An 11,716-nucleotide genomic window follows, 5' to 3' on the forward strand; every position below is an offset into this window, starting at 1 on the left:
TCTGCGGGTCGGAATGTGTCAATGCTGTGTCACGACTTTGTTTTGATCACCTGTGTAGGGCCACAAAGCTATGGCTTCCTCTTCCAGCTCTTCCCTGGCGTATGATTAATCGGAATTGATACTCATGTTGTTCTCTAGAAACGATGAACAACTAAAGGCTTCAGAATTGCTGTCTGAAATGCTCAAACTAAAAGCCGGTGGAACAGAACTGAGAGTACCATCACTGGCAGTGTTCAATTTGCGAATCGCCGTCGTTCGATTCGGTTTGAGGCGAGACTAACGAAATACACTGTGACGTCAAAATTGCGTCACAGTGTCACCAAACCGAAAACTTTTTGTCGGTTAATTCAATTCAATTATCGAAATGCAAGAGCCTATATCTCACAAACTGTAAAAAATATCGAAAAACAAATAACGAATTCGTGATCAGCAGGTTCAACTCCTTTAGATTAGCCAATAAAATGCAAGTCCAAAATTTGGCTGGAGAGGCCTCCTGGAGTGTCAAGTGTCATAATTTGGCTGAAAGTATTCTCAAATATTCTACGTCAATACCATAGCTCAAACGCATCGATTGTTTTATTTTCCATTATTCTTGATTGTCCAGCTCTCAGAGCCATACATCATTACGGGGAATACTATTGCAATCACTAAGCGCACTTTCTTGTGCATTGATATCTTTTTATCTTTCATGACCCTAAAAAGACCTGTCATCGCCGCTTTGTCCATGCCAATCCGTCTGACAATTTCTGTTGTCCAACCGTCTTCTCTTTAAATTTCGGCACCGATAAATATATAACTATTAACGACTTCAACTGTTTCGTCCCCAATTTTAGATTCTTCCAGTTCACTTGATGTAGCCTTACTTTCACAGCTTTCGCACATTCTTGTTTTAACTCATCTAACAGCATTTTAAGACCTTCTTCTTTTTCCGCCAGCAGCGTGGTGTTATCTGCATATAAAAGGTTATTGACCTTTCGATCGTCTATCCTAATTCTACGTTCTATTTCGTCAAGACCACATTCTCTCTATGTAAGCAACTCAGGAGGGTCTGGTAGTACACGCAATCAAATGCCTTACTAAAATCAATGAAGCACACATAAACGCTCTTATGGAATTCTATGGTCGTTTCCATTAAACTCTTAATATTTCTAGTTTGATCTAGTGTTCCTCTGCTTATCTTTAATCCTTCTTGTTCATCAGGCATCTCTCGCCCTAAGTATGGTTCTAGTCGTTTCTATATGATTTTAAGGAATATAGTGCTAACATGCACAATAAGAGAAATTGTTCTGTTGTGTTTGGTATTGGAAAGCAAACCGATGGTTTCCATTGCCTTGGCCATGCAGTAGTATCCCATATTTTCGATGCCCTCTATACCTAACTATCAAATATTGATGGTAATGGCACAAAAGCTTTTGGTAGGAATTCTTCGCTCATATAATTCTTTTGTGTATTCTTTCCATCTTGCCTTGACTTTTGCTCCTTCACTCAAATCTTTGCCTTGTTTATTCTTAACTATTCCTACTCCGGCTGTAAATGTTCCCGCTATTTCCATAATTTCTTAAATATATCCCGTGTTTTCTCCATTTTATTGCTCTCCATTTTATTACTCTTGGCATTCATAACGACTTTGAATGTCTTGCTTTTTGAAATTAAGTTTTCGTTTAACGCTTTAGGCTTTGGAACTTATCCAGAAAATCGTCAGAATTATTGTTAAGAAAATTAACAAAGAAAATCATTTTGCAAATGAATATTTTATCTCATGAAATCAAGCGACATCAAAATTGCTTAATGTCGCTAGATAATTCACTTAGTTTCGTTCAAAACGTGAATCTCGTAGAGCATATTTCCGAAGCCGGGTTGGTTCACACAGCAGACAAACTGTGAGATGGAACCATCTTTCGCTAAACCACAAATGTTTACATCCGTTATAGCAACTTTTTTAAGCTCAAACGTTAAAGGCCTGCTTTCTTACACAGTATGTGTAGACCATAACCGTACTTAGAGACAGAAGTTTAGTATATTCGCTGAGTAATGGCTGATGTCCTCGTCTTTGAAAGGTGCATAATTTTGAAGCAACGCAGTTTTATTGCAACGAAATTACCGCAGTTTTATTGCATGGTTATGTATGTTCTTTTGGTAACGCATTGTATTTCAATCTTTATTGTGGCATAATAACATTTTGTTGCAAAGTTGGAAGTGTCTTAAAAAATGTTTTTAGGCCGCATTTTGCACGATACCGGATTCACTTCATAGAAGATTCGTTTCATACCAGATAGGCATTTTGTTAACATGATAAAAACCCATTCTGATATGTATTCGCTCCGCTTTTGAGGGGGTGAAAGCGGTATGAAGCCAATGCGATATGTATCGGATTGGGCAGGCTACTCATGTAAACGCTCCAATCCCGTTTAAGTTGCTCCCCAACCTCAGTTACAAACTCTGTGGTTTCGGCCCCACGCTTAGCGCGTTTTTCAACAACTTTTTTCTATCATCAAAGAAATACAAAATGAATACGGATAGAATTAAGGTTGTTCTTACCACAACGATAGAACTCGCAGGCATTTTTCAGATCAATACCCACTTTATTGATCTGATTTGGCCTGGGAGAACACAACACGTTCTTTATCTGAAACGAACTTTTCAGGCCAAAACCTCTTCTTTTTCCCGCTCCAACCATTTTTCTCTATTTCAGTGAAGTCACTTGAATAGAGATTTTTGGGCACGCCTCGAATAACAATGCAGAGGCTCTGAATCAAAAGGCTGCACCCCGCAATGCGGAGTAATCGCTGTCGTGTAGAGAGAAGCCCTATCTGGTACGAAGTGAAGACGGTACGGCTATCTGGAAAACATGGAATGTGGATTGTTGGAATATTGGAATGCTGGCATGTTTGAATGTTAGGATGTTCGAGTCTGTTTTCTAAAACCTTTATAAATACATGCTAACAAGTACATTTGTATTTATTTTGGGTTCGTGAATACGAGAACTTATTGTACAAGAAGGTACTACCATGCAAAGATAATTTCTCTTGGAATGTTCGAAAATTGGAACACTCAAATATGCCAGCATTCTGAAAAAGTACCCCGATAGAAAAGATGTGTCCTGTGCACAGAGGCGCAGTGGGAGTTAACTTTTTTGGGGGGGGATTGCAAAGCTCAAATTTTCCGGTAAAACTGTGATGTTATAAATTTACACCCTACAAGTCTTCTCGCTATACTAGACAATAAAATGTCACGTTAGTGTTTATAGCTGTTTATAGCAAAAAGTTTTTTTGGCAAGTTATTAAATCGCATCATAATTACTTTGCACTTATTTATGCTAAACCTTAGAAAGATATAACGCGTCCAAAAGAATAGTTTTCCTTTAAATGAAATAAACTGTTACTCAAGCAGCATCTTACTCAAAAGAGGTGTCGCAGCATACAAATCGACGATGTCATCATAGTCTATCGACTGTAAAATATCACTTTCGACGTTGATTGTTATCAGAGAGGAAAGGTGGTCTTGTCCTATCGTTGACCATAGCCGATTTTTTACAATCCTCAGCTTTGAAAATACTCTTTCATAGTTTGTTGAACCCATTAGCAAAGTGACGAGAATCTTGCAAAGAAGGACCAACTGTGGAAAGGCACTTTGCAGGTTGTACTTATCATCAGCTGAAGAACTGAATGGAAGTTTTCTCTATTCAAAGCCTTGGCCAACGATTCGATTTTTTGCTCGATCTTTCTCTCGAAATTTGATCTTTCGCTCGATTTTTCATTCGAATTTTCAATCACGCCGACAAAATGAAGACAAAGAAATGCAGATCGGCTGCCGTGTTTATCTTGCGTGCAAATATCCTTTTACAATCTCTTGACGAACTCGAGCTACATAAGACCCTGTTCGTCCGTTTCATGCAGGAACCGCCATAAAATACTTATTTCGTTTAAATAAATTAATATTTTCAGGCAAAATTTTGTTTCTTTTGACTAATTCCATTCTTAAAATGAAAAGGACCTCGAGGCCCCAGGGTAGTGTGCTTCCCTGCCCAGCATAAGAGATGATACCTGCGCACGCGCTCACTCGACTCACTCGACAAGGTGGCCAAACGATTCGATCTTCATTCGACAGCACCTTTTTCACTCGACTTTTTTTAACTTCACTCGACATCACTCGACGCCAATCGACTTGCACGACAAGGTGGCCAAACGGCTCTATTTTTCACTCGCTTTCTTGTCGATTAAAAAATCGAGTGAAAAATCGAGTGGTTTGGCCGGGGCTTAAATCAAGACTTTTCCTGCAGCCGGCTGAGGGCTGCTCTTCCTTCTAACTTTCTTAATAAGTTAATAACTTTCTCTAACTTTCGTAACTCAATTTTTAAAGCCAAATGATCAAATTTAAAGGGATTAAAATTCAAATAAATGGCTCTTCTTTAAAAAGTAAGTATTTCAAATTATTAGGAGAAACATTGGACCATCAACTTATGCTAGAAGAGCATATTAAAAGTTTTTTGTAAAGAATCTGAGAAAAAGGTAAATGCTCTAGCCAGGATTGCTTCTTATATGGACGAATCTAAGCGAATTATTTTAATAATAACGTCCATTTTATCATATTTTATCATTGTTGTGCTCTTATTTTGATGTTTTGCAGTGGAAAAAGTGATAGCCGGATAAACCGGATTAGTAAAAGAGCAATGAAAAGCTAATAGTGATTATGAATGAAATTTTGAAACTTTGGACAAAGAGTAAATAAATAATTTCTTACAAGAAAAATTTACAATATCTTGCTATAGAAATTTATAAAGCATTTAATGATTTGAATGGTTTTGCAGCTGAAATATTTTCCATAAATGTTATCATTTATTACTTACGAAACTCAAAACAGCGGAGCCACATTGAACAATATATGGATTTAATACCGTATCATACAGATAAAACCGAACATGGAACTCAGTTCCAAACGAATTAAAATTCTCCCCTACTTTGCAAATATTCAAGAAAAAAAATCTCAGAATTTTTATTGTTAAATTGCACTTCTAATCTTTACAAGGAATATGTATGTAACACTGGTTATATTTGATTTACATAATATTTAGTGTTGGCGATTTGAAATATTTATTTTTAATTAGCGTTAGTATAGCTAGATATTATACCAACTTTAAAGACCTACAAGAAAATCTTGTCAAGAACAAAACTGCTGGCTCTCGACAAAAAATTAGCCCATGGAAAGCAGAAACGTCCGACAAGATAAATTTTGCCACGGATGCTTAATTGCAGTAATACCTTGCTTGGTATGTCAATCACACAAAATGTACAATTTGAAAGAATTTGGAGTAGATGTTGGTTATCATCAACAGAAAGAACCAAAGAGTGAAAATACAATCTGTGTATCATACAAGAAAAAAGAGATGCCTGGTTGAGATTTATCTCCAAGTTTATTTCAAGAGTCAATGCAATGTAACTAACTGTGATTGTCAGTTTTTCATTTTGCACCATCTAATTTTTTTAAAATTGAGCTTGTTAGACAGGGATATTGTTGTGACAAACTAAGCAAGTGCCTAATACCAAATCTGAAAAAATTGTATAATGATCAGCCTGATGGCACTGAGCGCTGTTACGCAATCTTATGACGTTAGGGGACCTGGGTTCCAGTTTTTTTGCTAGAGTTGTGTGTCGCGTGTGTCTGTACTGATGCCCTATGCTGCTTGGGTACATATATTAAAAATGTATATAAAAATTTTTAAAAGCATGAACTTTTGTCGTTCTTTGTTTGCTTGTCGGAAGGCACCAAGGTTGTTTTGAGCCAAAAAAAATTCCGCAAATTTAAGATTTTTGGGGTTCTTTTTTTATACCATGGTCACAGACTTTTGTTAAGAATGGCTAACCTATGTGACAACATACCATCCTGTATGATACATACCATACCTACCATACTTAACAATAAACCATTCCCGGGTAACGTCCGCCATTAAGTCTGGGTAGCAAACTGACCTTTGGACTCTATGGCCGTCAACCGTAGCAATGGTGATTTCCGATACATCAAGGGTATGCCAAAGGATAAATACTGATCCTAAGCCTTGTGCTAGCAAGGACGCAAAATTATGCAACACGACAGACATACATGTCTAAGTATGTAAACTTATGTATATGTAATACATATTTACATTTAAAACAGTATAGTATATACTATATTGACACCTGGGCCATTTGCTGTAATAGCAAGTTAGATCCCAGATCTCCTTACGGCACAAGATTGCGTGACAGCGTCGAGTACAATCAGGTCTAAAGTTCTCTGACAAGCTGGGCTTGCCTTTTATGTATGGTCTTATACGACAAACAATTATAAAAATATATAGTTGCAAACCCTACTATAGCCCTACAAAGGCATAGTAACTTTGGAGGTTGGTTAACGCACTCTAAGGTTTAATATTTACATTGTATTACAAGATGTCTCACAGCCACGCCCCTACTGCATATATCTCATTATATCATTATATACCCAAATGTTATCTTCTCCACGTGCGGTATAGCTATATGCAAAGAAATTTTTTATGCAAAGAAATTTTTATGCCTCTACAGGTACACTTTATCAACAAAATCGTACTCATGCATATCAAATTAATTTTTTCTTCATCATGTATACATTGTTACAAAACTTTTAGACACCTTTGCTTGCATCATCCCTAGACGCAGGGATTTGGGTACCCAGGTGTAAAAGAGCAAATTGATGATAAGCCCCGAAATGCTCCACCTGGTGGATTCGGTATACCAAAATCATGCATATGCATGGATGTACATATTTGTAGCCTGCGTAATACTGAGACCTAAGGTTGCCATAGAAAGATTCAGCTGATGGGCAAAAACTCTTTTCCTTTCGGGGGTCGGAGGCAGAGTTATGGAATAGCTGAATTTGACGGCATCCTAGATAGTTTAAAAAAGCTATTGAATGCTAAATCTATTATATTATGGCTCTTTTAAATACTAATGATGCTTAAATCTTATGATGTAATCATGTTTTATTGAAGGGCCCCTAAAATAGTTTATGTTTAAGGGCTGCCCTCCTTTAAAGAAAGAAATATAATTCTATAGAAAAAGTTACATAAAAATATGTAGAACAAAAAAGTGTATCTATCCAGACAACCGCACATTACGTCAATAACAAACTGGATCCCAGATCTTCTAACCATCCATTTGAGACAGCGCCAAGTGTAACAGGCTGAGGATCGTATTTTCTTTGTTTTGACAAACTTATTATTCTATCGTTTCAAATAAAAAACATTGTTTTCCTCATTATTATCATTGTTGTACTTTTAAACTTATATGAGTAGATCCTTTGTTCAAGGCTAAGTATGTAAAGGGAAAGAGAGAAATTGAAGAAAAAAAAGTTTATGAGGCTAAACCAAGCATATTAAGCAAACAATTACACAGTTTTTCAACTCAAAGCGTGGAATAAACATAAACCTATGTCTTTACACCTTTTGAAAATCAAAGAAGAAAATAAAAAAATGATGACTTGATCAACAAAAATGCTAGCATCAGCAAAACTAAAAAATAATGTACAAAATGAAAGGCCTGTATAAGCTGAAGAAATACTGACTACTTTTACTGTCATAAGCACTGTATTTCAAAAGTTATGGTGGTTTATATTATCGTTTCAAGGCAATTATTGACGTCATCGATCACGTGACTTCCAGAAAATATTTTTTGGGCCCATCTCGGAATCAATTACCGATATACAACCATATTCTGAAGTCAGATTTGGTATTAGGCACTTGTTTAGTTTGTCACAACAATTTCTCTGTCTATGTAGTATGATAGATTTTCACTTGTTTACATATTTATTTCTAACAGGACATTGCGTGATAGCAGTTTCTCTGCAAGCTGACCAAGTTTCCCTGTATTAATATATATTGTCATAATAATTACAATCAATCAGATTTTGCAGGCGAGGGATAGCCTGAAGTTCTGAAGGAGGATAACCTAAATTAGGAGCTTGCAAAATTGAAAATGCTTGACACCATTTGGGAAAATTTTTAAACAATCTTTTGGTGGTACAAAACTTGTAAATGGCTTTGAAAAAAGCAAACATTTAGTAAACTAAAGCTTTTCGTCTGACACACTTCAGAGTTTAAAACATCAGAACATAGATCGAAAACTCTACGCTAAGAAATATATATACCCAGTTGTGGATCGAAATAGGCCAATCAAAAACACGAACACATGACTGTAAAGGTTGACCAATCAGTGCCGCTTGCCTATTAGAATGTTACCAGTGGAGTCCTAAGGTGAAAACGAACTCCTTTTGTCTACACAGTAGCGGTTTTTTCGTGCTTATGTAGATAGATTCTAAAACTGCTAGGTGGAACGACGATCGGGCTTTACCAATAATCCGAAACATGTCGCCATTATAGTTTTTTGCACAATCTGGGTTTTCTAGCAAATGCTGCCCGATAGCAGAATCGCAGGTTTTAGTTGTAATTTTAGATTTGCAAGACCGAGGTGGCTGTTCTCTTTGAGGATGGGTTTTGTTTCTAATATTAGATGGAACATGTTGTTTTATCCTATCCTCCAATCTTTGGGTAGTGCGTCCTACGTAGCCAGAATCGCACTGGCACGTAAATTCATATACAAATACAACAGAACTTTTTTTGTGGCAGGAACGCAGTCCTTTTGAATGGACGGAAGGGCCTTTTTCGTACCATAAACAACACGTGGGTTAACCGCGAAGAAACAATTTGTTATGGCCTGTTTAATTTGGCTTTCAAAACGTAGGAAGCTGTTACCGATCCAGGGTAGTTTTAGATAGACCGGGCACTTTTGAGGACCAAATTTTACGTCAGCCGAGAAATTTCCTATCTTCTCCTTAATGTAAACTGAAATAACATCTTCTGGATAGCCGTTCTCCAGAAAAATCTTAGTTAGTTTTTCAAGTTCCGAGTCGAGTTTAGACTTGGAACAAATCATCAGTGCCCTATGTGTAAGCGTTTTGATGAGGCTGATTTTTCTTTGTTTTGGGCAAAACGAACTCCATCGAGTGTATAACCCCGAAAATGTGGGTTTACGGTATACACTAGTGAGAAATCCAGTGTCAGATTTTTCAACCAAAACATCCAAAAATGGCAAGGAGTTATTTTCTTCCTTTTCAAATGTAAAATGTAGGGCTGTGTGAAGGCCATTAAGGCGTTTTAGGAAAGTATGACACTCAGCCTCTGTTTTGAAAATAGTATATGTGTCATCCCAGGGGCGGATACAGAATAAAAGTTGTCGGTCGCACATAAACACTACCCATCAGGCGGTAAATACTCCCTCGTGGTCAAGGGTGGAGCCATGATAGAACCCAGCCCCCCTCCCCCCGGAACCAGAGCAACTAGGTTTAATTTCAATGGCAAAAACCCCGAAGCTCACAATGTCGATTATTGCAACCATTATCAATAAAAGGAATAATTTCGCCTTTTTTCAAGAAAATCGTCTTGATTTTTTGTCTAGAATATTTTTTTCATGTCTTGTAAGCGTTAACTTTCTAACTGCGATTTGTCCCGCTAAACAAGACTGACACACTTTGATTGATGAAACGCCTTAATGGACGCCCTTATCTTTAAGAGCGGAATGTGCCTCACCAACGAGGTTTGCAGGCCTTGTAGTAGTTTTGAGGGTGGCGACAAGACTGGGGCCCCGAAAAGTTCAAATTGTTCAGTCAAACATTTTTCCCTTTTAAAAGGTTTTCCAAATTTTCCAGCAAATCCAAACACGCAGTTGACACAAAATATTTTGAGATTCAGAAGTGTACACTTCCTGTGCACCTCTTCCGTATGGATAAAGAAAATTGGGATTCTTCTCCTTCACAACTTTCAACCTTGTCCACTTTCTTCCCTTGCCAGCAGTTGTGCGGCACAGTAATCTAACATAGTGTTTACAGACTTTCCGTGCCGCACAAATATGTGAAAACTTAAATTTTGATTGGTGAGATTTGGTAAAATATTTGCATAACAAAGAGCCCTGCATATTTGTGCGGCACGGGCGACAGGGGCGCAGTGGGAGTTAACTTTTTTGGGGGGGGGGGGGCAAAGCTGAAAATTTTCCGATAAAACTATGATTTTTCCGACAAATTTTTTCCCAATATATTCCTTGAAGATTACCCTTGCTGCATATACTGCAACACTTGATACTACAATATCACGAATGGATCTGGAAATCGTTAACGAATGGATCGTTCGTTATACACCTTCAAGTTCAACAGTAGCCTTTATTCTAACAAAACTTACCAAATATAAATCGCTATAAACAAAACTGCAACTAGTTATAAATTTACACCCTACAAGTCTTCTCGCTATTCTAGACAATAAACTGTCAAGTTAGTGTTTATAGCTGTTTATAGCAAAAAGTTTTTTTGGCAAATTTTAAATCCCATCATAATTATTTATGCTAAACCTTAAATAGATATAACGCGTCCAAAAGAATAGTTTTCTTTTAACTGAAATTTATATAAACTGTTACTCAAGCAGCATCTTTCTCAAAAGAGGTGTGGCAGCATACAAATCGATGATGTCACCATAGTCTATCGATTGTAAAATATCACTTTCGACGTTGATTGTTATCAGAGAGGAAAGGCGGTCTTGTCCCATCTTTGACCGTAGCCGATTTTTTTACAATCCTCAGTTTTGAAAAAGCTCTTTCATACTTTGTTGAACCTATTGGCAAAGTGACGAGAACCTTGTAAAGAAGGACCAGCTGTGGAAAGGCAGTTTGCAGGTTATACTTATCATCAACTGAAGAACTGAATGGAACCGAAAAGTTTTCTCTTTCTCCTGCAGCCGGGAGAGAGTTGCAACTTTCCAAAATTTACGGTAATTATTGACGAAAGAGCTGTACTCATCTCTCAATTTTTCGTCATCCAGGCCGTTATTCTTCGCAACCTTTTTGAATTACACTGCACACAACTGCCTTTCAATTGTTTTTTGAAAACATTCAGGGTTGAGCAAAGCAAAATCTGTCAAAATTGCCTTATGAGACGTGAATCTTGTATTCATTGAGCTGATAGCTGTATCTACTATCAAGATAATATACGGATTCCCTATTTCCCTCTAATTCATCTATGCAATTTTCCCCTGGCATCTTTTTCTTTCTGCGTATTCGTCGCTCGACAAAACTTTCCTCTTCTAAGTCATGGCGAAAATAATAGCTTTTTGCGTCTTCTACAACACCAGCGAATTCATTTCGAAATGAACTGAGTTTAATTTTAACTGTCGGAAATGGGAGTTTATAAAAAAACTGAGACCAGAGCGTTAATTTCCTTTACAAATTTCAGCAATGCGATAATTCCGATAAATACTCTAATGAAAATAAGTAAGAAGGGTTGAGCATGTCCTATTTTACAACAGGTTTAAAAAAATATGCGACCTTTCGGACAGGATCGATGAAAACCTTACATTTTGTCTAATATTTCAAAATTTCAGACAAACGTTGGATTTTCCGACAATCCGACCAAATTTTTGCCAGGGGGGCGGCTGCCCCCCCCTGCCCCCCCAGCCACTGCGCCCCTGACGGGCGACAAGCCTAAAAATCATACTGTTTACGGTCTAGGATGGTCTTTGGATTTCTTCTATATTGAGTTAAATCGTGGCATTGTGTGTGAGATCGACCAAGGCTCGGTCCTTGTGGAAAGAGAGGTAAATGTATTATCTGTAAGGATGGAAATAAAGGATTGTGGTAAACATGATTGCCTTATTTCAATGACTGAAGAC

The sequence above is a fragment of the Rhopilema esculentum genome, chromosome 16 (assembly GCF_057945365.1).
Source record: "Rhopilema esculentum isolate cy_ngs chromosome 16, ASM5794536v1, whole genome shotgun sequence".
Lineage (NCBI taxonomy): Eukaryota > Metazoa > Cnidaria > Scyphozoa > Rhizostomeae > Rhizostomatidae > Rhopilema > Rhopilema esculentum.